Below are 15,196 nucleotides of genomic sequence, written 5' to 3'. Positions count from 1 at the left end.
TTTAGACTCCACAATTCAATCAAAGGGTGCAATATGCTTAGATGCTTATCTTGCTGCTCTAGGGTTTGCCTGATACTTCCTGCACAACACTCGTAAAACTCTGGGAGGTTGGCGTCGCCTTCACTCGCTTGGATTGTCAGTTCAATGCTCTCTAAATGGAATAAGAATGCATTGCATAAATAATAAATGATGAAAAACTGTGCAAATGATGCATGCTTGAATAATACTAGTGGCGTGCTTCAAAAACTTTTGCAAAAGATCGCTAAGTGATTAAGGTTTCGAAGTTTGAAATCTTGAACAAGCTAACCTAAGTGCACATAGCCTTGCCTGGCTAGCGGTCAGACCGATGTAGAGGTGGCGATCACACCACCGGCTTGTAGAGAGTTTTGGCCTTTTGCTACCAGACCGCAGGTATGCTGGTGGTTAGACTGGCCCTAGTGGCAGTTAGACCGACCCTAGTGGCGATCTAACCCCTGTATAGGGTTTTCAACTCAGATTCTCCAGCCCTAACTGGTGGTCAGACTGGCCCTATCAGCGGTCAGACTACCAGACCTTGCTGGCAGTGCCTTTGATGGGTCACGAGCGAGGACTCTGGTGAAACCTTCGATGATGAAGGGTACCAAAATGCTATATATGACTAGTAGAGTGCTTCTAAAGTGATTTGGATAACATTCACTAAGCTAAACTCAAAATACACCATGGATTGGATCTAGGCTAGGTTTAACTTAGGTCTAAACGACACGAGGGTTGAATCGAGCTCGGAAACAATGGGAGAGGATGCCTCACCTTAATGTATGGTAGCTTCCTCACAGATCAGTCCACTCCGGAGAAGCTCTGATTGGAGATTTGGCTCTGGGGTGCATGCGGGCTTGAGGTTGGATGAGTGTGCCTCCGGTCAGGGAGAAGAGGGGAGGAGCTCAGGGAAGTCCTCTAGAAGCTTAGGGAGGTTCCCACCGTTGATCTTCGGTCGTCGTTGATGTCGAGGTGGAGCTCTCCTTCTCTCTCTAAGGTGGAGTTGGGAAGAGAGTGAGGGAGTTAGTGTGTGAGAGAGAGCAAGAGAGAGTGATCGATTCACTTAAGTCGAGCCTCTGCGCTCTGGCGGTCAAACCACCAATGCTTCTGATCATACCGCAGTAAGTCTACGTGGTTGCACACCTAGCAGTCAGACCGCGGGTAAGCGCGGTCAAACCATGATGGTGGTTTTTGCTAAATTTTCCTAAATGTCCCTTATCTTCACTCTCCACCTTCTTCTACGTATTTGGGGTTTCTCCAAAGTGCTCTAAACCATTTCTAAAGTACTTGAAATATATTTTGATTCAACTCAATAAACAAATACGTATAACTACATATGATGATGATCATGCATGCTTAATTACGTAATTAGCATTTTGAGACGTGATAATAAACCATTAAGCATGCACTACAGGCTATTTCTGTTGGTGTTGGACTTTTGGGGGTGCATTTTGATTCTCAGGGAGCCATGAGGCCATCATTTGTGACTTTGTGGAACATGATTTTCTTGTATTGTTTGTTCTCATTCAATCAAAATATACTTGTTATGTTTCAGCAGGGTCACTGCTAGGTGCCATTCATGGCAAAAGAAAAAAAAGTTTGTAATTTTTCTTGCTGGAATAAGCATCCAATGTGGGCAAGTTATCCAAAATGCTTCATATACTCTTGGTGCATTTTGTGATGAGCATGTAATGGCTGTTTTTTCTAGGTAAAGATTGGGTCGAACAAACATCACAAAATACACATCATGTTAAGTCTGGTCATAGTGTTGAATAACTGAAAACCAAACCTGAAACTAAAAGAAATAAAGAATGTTTTGTCCTGACACTTCAACTAATTATTGTTTGCATTTATATGAACCTAATCTTTTTTCTTGCACTTGTTCTAATAAACTGTAACACCTAATTTTTAATTTTTATTAATTTATAAAATTTGCGAGAATTTACTTTTGAGCTTAAATGATTTCAAAAGAGAAAATGCTATTTTCATAAAAAGAGAATCTAATTTTGACATAGGAAATATTTGTTTTAGTGCATTCATACTGTTTTTAGGAATTTAGGTTTCTTTGTTTTATTTGGTTTTCATTTGTGGCTTTTGGTTTGAATTCAAAAGCTTTGGAAAATAGTTTGGAAAAAAAAAAGAAAAAGATTAAAACCCCTTCGGGCCGCCCTCTCCTCTTTCCGGCCCATCTCCCCGCATTGACCCATTTCTCCCGTCCTCTTCCCGCCTGGGCCGCGCCCGCGCGCTGAGTCGGCCCAGCACAGCATCTGCTACAACCCAACGTTGTGCTGCCATTGAAGACGCCTGCGCCGAAGCAGCTTTCGCCCGAGCTGCTGCCAGTTGGGACCCCGCGTCAGATACGACGTCTCCGAGTCAATCTCCGGCCGTCCGCCGCCGTGAGACCTTCGGCGTCGCCACTTCCCTTCTTCCCCAGTCGTCCGATCACCGTGCACCGTTAGATCCGAAACCAGTGGCCTAGATTAGATTGGAGAATACCCCTTCGCTGGCCAATCAGAAGCTGACATGTGTCATCTTTTAATCCTAGTCAGCCCCAGCCACCTCATCTGACCCGTCATCAGCCACCTCAGCGCCACATCGAGAAAAGTGCTGACGTGTCTGCCGAATCAACACTTACACATTAAATCAAGGTTTTTCAATACAAAAATAAATCTGATAATTCCCAAAAATTGGTAACTTTGCAATCTAGCCCCTGAACTTCTCTGTAATTACAAAAGAGCCCTACCTTTTTACACTTTGGTCCCTAAACCTTTCTAAAATTACATATAGGTCCTTCTATTTTTATAAAAAGGTCCCTAGACTTTTTGTTATTTACAAATAAGTCCTTTTCTTTTTCAAGATAAACTCTAATCTTGTTTTTAGCATATCTTTTTTTGTCGTAGCTCCGTTTTAAGCGATTTTTGCGTCGTTAGATTTGTTTTTCAGAGCTCTATCTTTATAGATAGGTTTTATCTTGTTATTCTTTTGTTTTGTATTTTGTCCTTAGTGTATTTTATTTGTGTGCTTTGTTGGAAATTATGCGATTAGTTGATAACGCTCTGGATCAATTTGAGGAACATCAAGACCAGGAGCAAGAATACATTGAGCAGCAGCAAGGAGAAGGAAAGTGTCCTTGATCATCTTGAACCTATGTTTTTAAATATTTTGTTTTAAAAATATCATGTTTTGTCTGTCAATATGATGGGTAATCACCTATGTTAGGGTTTTTTCTAGATTTTCCTTTATCATCCGTTGACCTAGATGGTTTATCGTTAGGTGTCTTTGTTGAGTAGATTGCTTAGCCATGCTTTTGGGGATACTGGGAAATATCATAATCTTGACTAATGAACATATGCAACAATGGTGGTTAATTTGTTAATGGTGTAGCAACATGGAACCTTAGGTCTTGAGCAAAATGGTTTTGATGGTTGTCATGGTTTTGATGTTGGTAGTGTTTGCTCAAGTAACCTAAGTAAGGTCGTGAAGCGACAACCTAAGAAGTAACGTACCAACCACGAGGCTGATATGGGTAAGGTGTAACATACTAGTTAGAGTCTATCCAGTGTGTGTTGTGTCCGCACAAAAGGGGGCTTCTGGGTAGGAGTTGAACTCGTGTAAATCCTAGCGGTGAAACCTAGTGAGCAGACGCATACTGGATTAGCCTCTGGTTAGTGAAAAAATGTCATTCGGTGATTTCTTGACGGCACACCACTGGCGTGTGTTAATGTTTCGCGAACACGGCAACATGAAATTCACTGACTCGTGGAAAAAGCTGGACAACCTCTACAGAGTGTAAAACTGTTACAACACTCATGCTCACGGTTATGAGAGACTTGGATCCTCACATGATTAGTGGGTTATGGTTATGGGTTTGGTTATGATTTTTGTTATAGTACAGGGAGTACTAGACGGTTGTGGTATGCAAGGTGGGGAGCCTTGTATGCTGGTTGTTGGACTATTTATGTTACATTCATTTAATAATTGTTTAATACTTTTTGAGTCTGAATATGTTTTCATTAATTGTATTTACGCAAATATACCATGAGTTAGCCTATTCTTGATATAAGCCTGCATATCATTACTTTCCCATACTTGCTGAGTACTCTATGTGCTCACCCTTGCTATCTCCTACAAAATATATGCTGTTCAGTGGAAGACTTTGGAGATTTCCAAGACGATGACCTGGCGTTCTAGGAGCGTGTCTTCCGGTCGGTGCCTGTGGAGTGTTTGGTCGCCGGTGCTTTCATCACGCTACCATCGTTTAGATGCTATCGTTTAACTTTCGAAGTTATTTAGGTGAAGTCTTTATTGTAAAAAGTGAATGATTATAAGTTAAAGTGTTGCTCTTGTTACGTCACCTATGACGTCCTTATATGTGTTAAACTTCCTAGACACACATAAGCCGCACTTGGTTTTGTCCGTTAAAACCGAGTGTGACATAAACTGAGAATGACACATAGTTAATGCTCAACTAACAATATTTGGTTTTAATGATATCTGTTTATGTATTTCAGCCTTTGAGGTGAAGAAGGTGCTAGCTGGAAATCTTGATTCATCTCTGTTTTTCATTGGTTGGACAGTTTCTGTACTGTTCATTACCAGTGCATTGCGAAAGTTGATGGTACTATATGAGGTCACAAGGAAGTCCCATGCATTTGCCTTTTTTTACATTTGTATAAATTTGCCTATACAATGCTTCAAATGTGCCGAGCAAATACATTGAATTGCTTTTCAATTTTATTTACAATTATCCTAGGTTGCTTCACAGAATCATTCTAATTTCACTGCCTATGATATGCTGATTTTGTATGAATTTGACTATATAATGCTTTAAATTTTCCTAGCCGATACACCAAGTTGCATTTTGCTACAACCTCATATCTCATTGCTCTCTTCTCTTCATTTGCAATTTGTTTTTTGCATTTGTATGAATTCGCACATATAGTGCTTCAAATTTGCCAACCAAATACATCAAAATGCTTTTTAGTTTTGTTTTTATTATTATCCTAGTTTGTTATCCTGATATGATATGTGACTCAATATATAGTTTGCATTTTTGTAATGCTTGTAGGTTTATACTGGTTTGATAACCTGTATTCGCCACGATGTGCTAGCTGTGTTCAAAAATCTTATATGTTTATATGATACAATATATGTTTCCTCTATTAGTAGATGTGTTTTTATGTGTGATATTTTCATAGTAAATGATCTGGCTGTGCTAATTAGTCAATAGTTAAGTGCCATTGAATGTATGTCTAATGATGTGTTGAGTCCATCCATCTGATTTTTTATAGGATCAAGGCAAAAAACTTATGTATTGAATTTACATGGAGCATATATACTTTTTGTGTTGAATGTCCAAAATTATATTTGTTCAAAGTTAGGTATTTTGGTTCAAAGTTATAAGCAACATTTTTAAACTCATTTTGGACTTTTAGTTTTGAACTCAGATTTAGGCATTTCAGGCTTTTTTGAATTGTTTCATTCATTTAAGAAATTGTATTTGAATAGGATGAATTAGTGAATGTAATTTTGCTAATGTAATTTGTATGAATTTTTTTTTGCTTTTTCATGTGTATTTGTGGAAATGATTCATCTAGTGAGGCTCATATTTTGAGGCTTTTTATGAACCAGTTAGTTATTAATTATGGTCCACAAGCATGTCTTGTTCATGATATGGCTACATCAACTTGTTATGATAGGGTGTTCAACACTTGTTTTGTAGCTTGCTATGTTTTTTAGGGGCACACTCTATTTAATGTTAGTTGTGGACCAGAGCTCCTTTATACTCCTACATTTTTCTAAATAGGGCTGACGACTTCATGATAGGGTCCACATGTAGCATGTTGAGGTCATTAAATTTGAGCATGTCATTCAAGTTAGGTTATGATCAATCAATCATCTTTCTGATGGTGAATCCCAGAAGATTCATAATTTTTTTTTATGTGCACTTTTTATGTGGATTGAAAGCAATTCAAGAAAATCAAATAAGCATTTTTTGTATTCACTGAAAGCAAGTTTTGAAGCAAAACATTAGGACATGCTTATCATGATTTGCAGATCCAAGTTGTGTTCCATGGAAGTACAAGTTCTCCAACATGTTTTCTCAAATCAGGTGAACTATGAGTGCAATGGACTGTGGTTTCATGTACTTGTATAGAGAGAATCTAGTGAAAATATCATGTTTTTTAAATACTTTCATCAGTAAATCTAGGTTAATTCTATCAACGTAGTAAATCTGATAAATTATAATTATAACTATGTAATTTTAGTTATTCTGATGGGCATATGTATGTGTTTTAACAAGCAGATTTTCCATATATTTTGAAGACATTTCTCAATTTCACTCACTATCAGGCAGTTCCATTATTTCAAACAGGAAACCTAATTATTCAGAGAAGCAATAATTTAGAAAGTAACAAGAAAAATTGCTAAATATATAGTAGAATGTTAAATCGATTGGTAGAATACCAAACATATTTTATTCTTCTACTATGAATAAACTCAATACCTAAAAGTTTAATAAGCATATTGTATGATTGTTCAGAAGCAATTCATTTATACATACCAATTTTCTTATATGAATTTCATAAGCATATCTTGCTTATACATTATGCAGTTTCAAAAGCATTTCATCTATACATGACAAACCTTTATATATTAATTTCATAAGCATATCTTGCTTATCAATTATGCAGTTTCAAAAGCAGTTCATTTATACATGACAAGCCTTTTATATGAATTTCATAAGCATATCTTGCTTATCAATTATGCAGTTTATCTTTTTTTGCTTATTTATGAAACATGTTGAACCTTTTTTCTTTGTTTAATTCATAAAAAGAGGAAGCTATCTGATTCTAGGAGAAAAGTATGCATTTGAATCACGGAGCTTATGACCAACGTCTTATGCTATGAGAAACTTGTAATCAAATTTATGAGTATATATTCTGAGTGATTGGCAATTTTCATATTTCAAACAAGTAACCTAATTTGGATCGTTTTGTTCCAATCCAGCAACAATACTAATGTTGATTCCTTGTTTTTTTTAATGTATGGTGATAAGTTCAATGTGGTCAAGTAATTATACTTAGAATTCAAGCAATTCTAGTAATCATAATAGGCAAATATATGAGTTTACATAAGCAAATCCCACAAATTCTATCAATTCTAGTAATATGCTCACAATGACTTTACATTAGCATGAAATGAATTGAGTGAGAACAATGACTAAATTTGATGTCATCTAAAGTTGGTTTGCAATCATTTTTTGGTCCATTGAAACGTGTCATTTGATAAGTAGTTTTATCCCAAGAACTCAAGTTTGATCTGGTGGGAAAAATCTCATTTGTGAAATCCTTAAAGCAGTTCAGACTCACAAAAAAGCAAATCTGGGAGGTATATTTTTTTTATTTGGTTTTGCTATCGAACATGCATGTGCATATGCAATAAAAAAGCAGAACTGCATGTGGAATTTGTATGTTCTCCTTGAGTTTGTAGCGAATTCAATTTGCTTACGAATATGTAGCTATTGGTTTCTAAATCCGTATGGATTTGTTCTCTCTAAGTTTTACAAATTTGCACTTTGAACTTTTTACATTTTTTCTTCAAAAATGTAAAAAGTTTGCTCTTCGAGTTTGTGCAAATTTCCTTGTAAGTTGAAAAAAAATTGCTCTTTGGATTTGTATATATTTGCTTTTACATTGAAACAACCTTGCGCTATGAGTATATGCAGATTTGCTTGTAAATGAAGCAAATTCGATCTTCGGATTTGTATATATTTCTCTGATTGTGTTCTTGTAATTATAATCAAATTTGTTCTCTGAGTTCATAAGAATTTGCATGAAATTGAAAAAAATTACGTACAAGTTATTTGAATATTCATATAACCATTTCCCTATATACATTGTTTTAGTTTCGGTGATGCCCCAACCAAAAATATGCGCATCATCTGCTATTTTTGAAAGAATCACTACTAACTAATATCTTTGTTCTTCATTTACATGGATGCTTAGGATACAAGCTACGTGGCCAATCTGCATGAACAAGGCTGAATAGAACAACAAATCACTTCTTGAAGCTTGGGAAATCAAATATGAGCAGCAGCGGTTCGTTTGTCATGGCAATTGAATAGAGAAGCATCAAATCCCTTGCTATGCATCTGAAAAAAAAAACCTTGCTACGCAAACCTAAACAAGCACTTTTGTACTTTTATATCTCCTTGATCTTTTTCATTGGATATAGTACTTCAAGTGATTGATGTTGGTTCTTTCGGAACAGTATATTTTGGCTGCTTAACTTGCTTGTTTCCACTAATCTCTTGTGGGGTGCGGATGGCCCAACCAAAAACAGAAACTTCAAGTGTGGACGCGCTCGGGGTTTCCTAATCGAGTAGTTTACCAGAAAAAGCAGGCTTCTAATTAAGTAGTTTCCCTAATTAGGGTTTTGGGTGGACTGACTGACGCATGAACGTGCATGCATTAGCCATGTCTAAAAAAAGACTTTTCTATCAGTCCAATGTCTTTTTCTCTGGCTTCTTACCATCAACCAGTCATAAGGGAGGTTTCTATGGCCCTGTTTTCCACAGCTAAAATTTATGGGTTTTTGCTGAAAGCGACTTACGACTTTTGGCTGTTAGCTTTTACGAGAAACTTTTAGGTTCTTAACAAACCAAAAGGTAGAAAAATCATTCTCAGTCAGCTTATCAGTTTTTAGTTTATTTTAACATAAGTCAGTTTTTTAGATTTTCAAAAGCCAATAATAAACCCACATGTTTGTTTCAGTTTTTAGCTTTTGAAAAACAGAAGCTAGTAATAAACTGAAACAAGCAGAACCTATATGTAAACGAGCTAGTGGGATGGCTTTCTCTTTTCTCTGTTAGGCTGCCGCACCGTGACTGGTGTGTTACTGCCTTAGCAGTAACTACTTGCTAACTTCTACATTGTGAGCTGTTTAAAATACCAATACAAAAATGGTGCTACTGTATTTTTGGTTCTTTTAATAGTTTTTAAGTACAAGGTCAGACGCATACACGTATGCACACACACCACACTCACACCCACACACCCACGTAGGTGCGTATTAGCACACGTCTAAACAAGATCGAAGGCAGAACCTCACTTAGCGCGAGCATGTGTTTTAACCTCACATAATGTGAGCACATGCTTTAACCACGTGAATATACATGGTTTCACAGAATGATCAACTATATATAAAAATCATATGGTATTGGTTCATTAGAATCACCTACCATTATCTATGAAAATAATACTGCTTATTCAAATGCATATATGCTATATAAATAGCTGTCAAATATCTAACTATTGGGTATGTACGCATAAAGAATACATCATACAAGGACAGGGTACACCGCGTCCATACTTGAGAACTCCGGATATTGTGGAACCGAATCTGTGATACCTAATGCACCTGAAAATCTAGAAGGTGTATATTAGAAAGGTCTCGACTGGTTAACCAACTCAAGTACGACTAGTATCTCGGTTAGATCTATTTGCTTTGTCTTGGCAGACAAGATGAAAGACTCCCTATCAATTACGGCTGGATATGAAATGGTACATCAGCCCTATACAAGGCGAGGACTCAAACCCCCGGAGGACAATGACACTGAAGGCATACACAACTCGACACAAGTACCAAGAACATAGGTGATACTCGGTGACATCATCCTCAGTTTAGCTTATATCTGATCTGCTCCCTGTAATAGGTCTAGACACATTACTTGTACTTGAGAGAATACATATACATCACCATCCATACAGGACGTAGAGTATTAATCCAACCAGGGGGCCGAACCTGTCTACATCATGTGTCGCGTTTCGTGTTTAATCCCTGATCTCGAAGGTACCACAGTCAATTATAGATATATTATCAGGAACTAATCTTCGATAGTTGGCGCGCTAGGTAGGGGCCTTATTCTGCTTTTTAGGATTGATCATGTCTCGAGTTCAAATCCGCACTAGTTTCTCTGACGACGGTTTCTACGACCAGTTCAAGTCGGCGGAAGCCATCTACTCATCACCTCCTACCAGATCTGAGATCCTTTTCGGAGCTATGATTTTCTACTGGGATGATTAAGGTGGACTGATCCACACTGGTATTCTCGAGTCCAGCCTATAGGATACATACATGGAGGTGGGATATCTCGACTGGGATCCCAATGAGCCTAATGTTCTCCTATGCATAGACACCGACAACAAGGATGCGGATTAGGAGAGTGGTGACGACAACTCAGTTGATAGCCCGAGAAGACGAACATATTGATTTGTGTTCATGGCTCGAGGAGTCGAATCCCTGCCCGATGACCCGATGGTGGTAGATCAAAACGCCGCAGAGAACAATGGTTCTGGGATTCTCGAGGACCCAACAGCGGCAGCCGCCACCCACGGTACCGATGTCGCCAGAGATATACCGCTAAGAACATATATGGCTGGACCCAGTTTGCTCCTAATACTACTAATCATCGAAGTGTTGTTGGAGATCAGGTGCCCTCTGGTCTTCAACAACAACTTTCGGTGGGTACCCCTCCACCAACACCAGTCCCGAGATCAAGGAACGGATACTCTCATGACAACCGTCACGAGGCTTCATCGACTCACCCGCAGCCAAGCCTCGATAGTGATGTCTTTAGTACTCTAGAGGCTAACATCCAGGGCGCTCATCTGATTCTAAGATCCTTCCCCGAGTTGGATTTGGTGAATCCTTTAACCCCGATGCTCAATCAAGTGAATACTTTATTCGACAAGGCTCAGATCCAGGCTGCTCGAGTAAACAACCCTGGCAGCTCTAGGCACCTGAGTTAGCAAGGCATCGGTTCGAGGAGCCATGAAAGCGGACATTCTCGAGTCGAGGGATCATAGATGGGAAGCTCGGGCGGTCGGGGTCGAGCGCAGTCCTACGGGCCACGCTTTAATTGCCCTATTCATAGGCGCAAGAACCAGAAAGAGCTAAGAAACTGCATCCCACACAACTGGCATGATCTATGGAGAGTGATAGACAACAATCATCGCAGGGAACATTGTGAGGACGATCGACGCTATAATGAGCATAGATCTCTAGGACAGGACGATTGACATGACTCTCCTGTTTGAAGGAGCAAGCGTGATAGTCCTCCTCCTCCACCTCTTGAAGAGTTTGATGGGGGTTACGAAGCCTTCGCACCTAAGATCCAGTCGATACGATGACCCAAGAAGTTCAAAGCGGGTCTGATCTAAAAATACGACCAAAAGCTCAATCCCAATTAGTGGTTATAGATCTATACCACTGTTATTCGAGCGATAGGCGGCGACAACAAGGTGATGGACAACTATCTGCTGATCGCACTGGATGGACTAGCACTATCCTGGTAATTGAACTTGCCTCCCAACTCGATCAGAGCATAGGCCGAGCTAAAGGCTCAGTTCATCACTAACTTCCAGAGCATGTTCGAGTGCCCAGGAACGGCGAACGATCTTCATCAGCTAAACCAAGGCAAATTTGAGACTTCATCCGTAGGTTTAGCGATAGGCACAACATGATCTTGGACATCTCCGATGAGTCAGTCATCATCACCTTTAAGCAAGGCATCAAGGACATGGATCTGGTCGGGAAGTTAGCTACTAGAAATATTCAAACAGTCAAAGAGCTCTTCGAGTTGGCTGACGAGTCTGCAAAGCGTGCTGAAGCTTAGGCACATGCCAAAAACCCTCAACCTGGCAAGGACAATCCTGAGTCCTCGAAGAACAGGGGCAAGAAGGGTAAACAGGGTGACAAGCGCAATGGTCCAAACATAACTATAGTTGTGGTTGATAGGAGCAAGTCGTACAACACTAGGGATAACAAAAGCCTAAGCCGAGGTGGTGGAAAGTGGTGTCCCGTCCATCGGACCAACCGACATGATTTCGATGAATGTCACATCATTAAAAAGAAGGTCGATGATAATCTCAAGGCCGTTGTTGCTGAGTATCATAGCAAACAGGCCAAGCTAGATGCTAAAGGTGACGAGCCCGAAATCCATGAGGCCGATCAAAGTTTGGCGTACATCTTTGGAGGATCCATCATGTATGAATCCAAGAGGCAGTACAAGGTGGTTGAACAAGAGATTAACTTGGCTATGACTGGGCCTACTTGATACCTCAAATGGTAAGAAGTTTTGATCACCTTTAATCAAGTTGACCACCCACCAGCGGTTCCACACCCTGGTCGGTATCCAGTTGTGGTCTAGCCGACTATCCTCACTATCAAAGTTTCTCGAACCTTGGTCGACAGGAGTAGTTCACTTAACCTTATCTTTACCAAGACCTTAGACAAGATGAGGATCAAAAGGTCGAATCTCAAGAAAGAAGTTGAACTCTTCCACCGCATAACTCCCAACTCATCAACAATGGCCCTGGGCCAGATTGAGTTGCCGGTCACATTCGGTGTGCCTGACAACTTCCGCACAGAGAAGCTGACTTTCGACGTTGTGGACTTCGAGATGGCGTATAATGTAATCCTAGGCTGAACATTGTTGGGCAAGTTCATGGTTGTGGTGCATTATGCATACCAGATGCTCAGGATCCTGGGCCCCAAAGGGGTCATAATTTTCAAAGGGGATTAGCGTGCAGTGATCAAACGCAACAAGCAGAGTCTGGATATGGTCAAACACTTTTATCAAGCGGCAATCACTTCCAAAAGGTGCGGAGTCCAAGCACCAGAAGCATTAAGCCATCATTGAGGTTAAGGACTCTAAGCTTGTAAGTCTTGCTGATACTTCCAAATCCGACGAGGCCACCAAGGGAGATTACAATGACAGTGCCAAGGACAAGAAGATTGAAGGTGGTGTCAAGGCAGTGTCCATCGGCCCATCTAAATTAGCCAGGTTGGGGCTAGCCTCGACCCCAGATAGGAACTCGAGTTCATCGCTTTTCTCTGGGCAAACTAGGATGTGTTTACATAGCAACTATCTGAGATGCCTGGGGTCCCCAAGGAGGTGATTGAGCATCAACTAGCTGTGAAATCTGATGCCAAATTCGTGGTGTAGAAACAGCAAAGATTTGCAGAGGATAGAAAGCAAACTATCCAGGAGGAGGTCGACAAACTCCTAAATGCATACTTTATTCAAGAGGTTCATCATCCTACATGGTTCGCGAATCCCATCCTCGTGAAGAAGCCCAATGACAGGTGAAGAATGTGTGTCAACTTTACAGACCTCAACAAAGCATGTTCCAAGGATCCTTTTCCTCTTCCTCGCATCGACCAGATCATCAACTCTACAACGGGTTGTGCCTTGATGTGTTTTCTAGATACCTATTCGGGGTATCACCAAATTAGTATGAGGGTGGAGGATGAGGAGAAAACTGCTTTTGTTACTCCCTTTGGTGTATTTTGTTATGTAAAGATGCCTTTCGGTTTAAAGAATGCTAGTGCTATATACCAATGGTGTATTCAAAACTGCTTACAGCCTCAGATCAGGCGCAATGTTGAAGCTTATGTCGATGATATTGTAGTCAAGTCTAGAACCGAAGATGCATTGATTAAAGACCTCAAGGAGACATTTGACAACATCAGGAAGTATCGTATGATGCTTAAGTAATCATTCAGCGTTTCTTCGGACAAGCTTTTCAGCTTCCTGGTGTCAAGTGGAGACATCGTGGCTAATCCACGTAAAATTGAGGCTCTCGACCAAATGCGGTCACCTCGAACACTGAAGGAAGTTCAAAAATTAATAGGATGTATAGCAACCCTTAGTCGATTCATCTCTAGGATGAGTGAGCGAGGGATGCCTTTCTTCAAGCGTCTGAAGAAACACGACCGGTTGGAGTGGACAGAAGAAGCGGAGAATATCTTCCAGGATTTAAAAAGGTATTTATCATCTTCGTTAATTCTAACACTACCTAACGAAAAAGAGAAGCTATTTTTGTACATTGCAGCAACCCCACAAGCTGTAAGCATGGTCCTGGTGGTCGAGTAGGAATGCTTGGAGAAAAAGGCCAAGGTCCAAAAACATGTTTACTACGTGAGCGAAGTCCTACAAGATGCTAAGCTAAGGTACCCACAAGTGCAGAAGTTGCTATATACATTCATGATGTCTTTTCAAAAGTTATGATACTATTTTCAAGTGCACAAGGTCACTGTTATGACGATATATTTGCCGAAGGATGTCATATGCAACAGGAAGGCTACTGGATGAATCGCGCAATGGGCGGTCAAGCTCAATGAGCTTGAAGTATACTATGCACCGCAAACAAGCGTTAAGTCAGGAGTACAAGTGGAATTCATCGCTGAATGGACAAGTATTGAAGATACAGGGCCAAGTGTGGTTGAGGACCACTGTACATCTTCTTCGATGGATCGCTCACACTTCAGGGCTCGGGGGCTAGCATTGTACTCAAATCTCCAACATGCGATGAACTCCGGTACGTTGTTCAATTAAATTTTAAAGCTTTCAACAATGTTGCAGAATACGAGAGACTGGTAAATGGGCTCCGTATAGTTGTGTCACTTGGAATCAGCCGACTACTCATGCAAGGGGACTCATAGCTAGTCATAAACTAAGTGCAGAAGGAGTACCAGTGCTCAAACAATAATATGGTGACTTATCAGAACGAGGTGCGAAAGCTCAAAGAAAAGTTCAAAGAGCTAGAAGTAACACACATCAGAAGGAGTGAGAACTCTGGTGCAGATGAACTTGCTAAACTTGCTTCTTCTCGAGCACCGAGCCCATGGGAGTCTTTGTTGAGAAACTTCTCAAACCATATGTTCCAATAGTTCGGTGAATGGATGCTATCTAACTCGACTAGCAGTCTGGTTAGGTCAACGAGGTAGAACTTACAGACATGGTAGTTGCACTACTCGAACGTGAGCTAACTTGGATGACCCCATTCCGAGCCTATCTCAAAGGTTGAGAGGTCCCAAACGATAACGCGTCTACAAAGAAAATTGCTCGTAAGTCCAAGCTATACACTTTGGTAGACGGCAAGCTCTACCGAAAGGGGAGTAACAGAATCTTGATGAGGTGCATCACTCAGGAAGAGGATAACAAAGTATTGCTCGATATCCAAGAAGGCATGTGTGGTAGTCATGCATCTTATCACACCTTGGTCAAAAAAGTTTTCCACCAAGGATTCTATTGACAGATTGCCCTCCAAGGTGCTTTCGAGCTGGTAAAAAAGTGCAAAAGCTGCCAATTTTTCAGAAGGTAGGCCACTCAACC

Source organism: Phragmites australis, chromosome 18 (assembly GCF_958298935.1).
Source record: "Phragmites australis chromosome 18, lpPhrAust1.1, whole genome shotgun sequence".
Lineage (NCBI taxonomy): Eukaryota > Viridiplantae > Streptophyta > Magnoliopsida > Poales > Poaceae > Phragmites > Phragmites australis.
The sequence above is the reverse complement of the archived record's forward strand: the minus strand, read 5'-3'. Positions refer to the sequence as shown.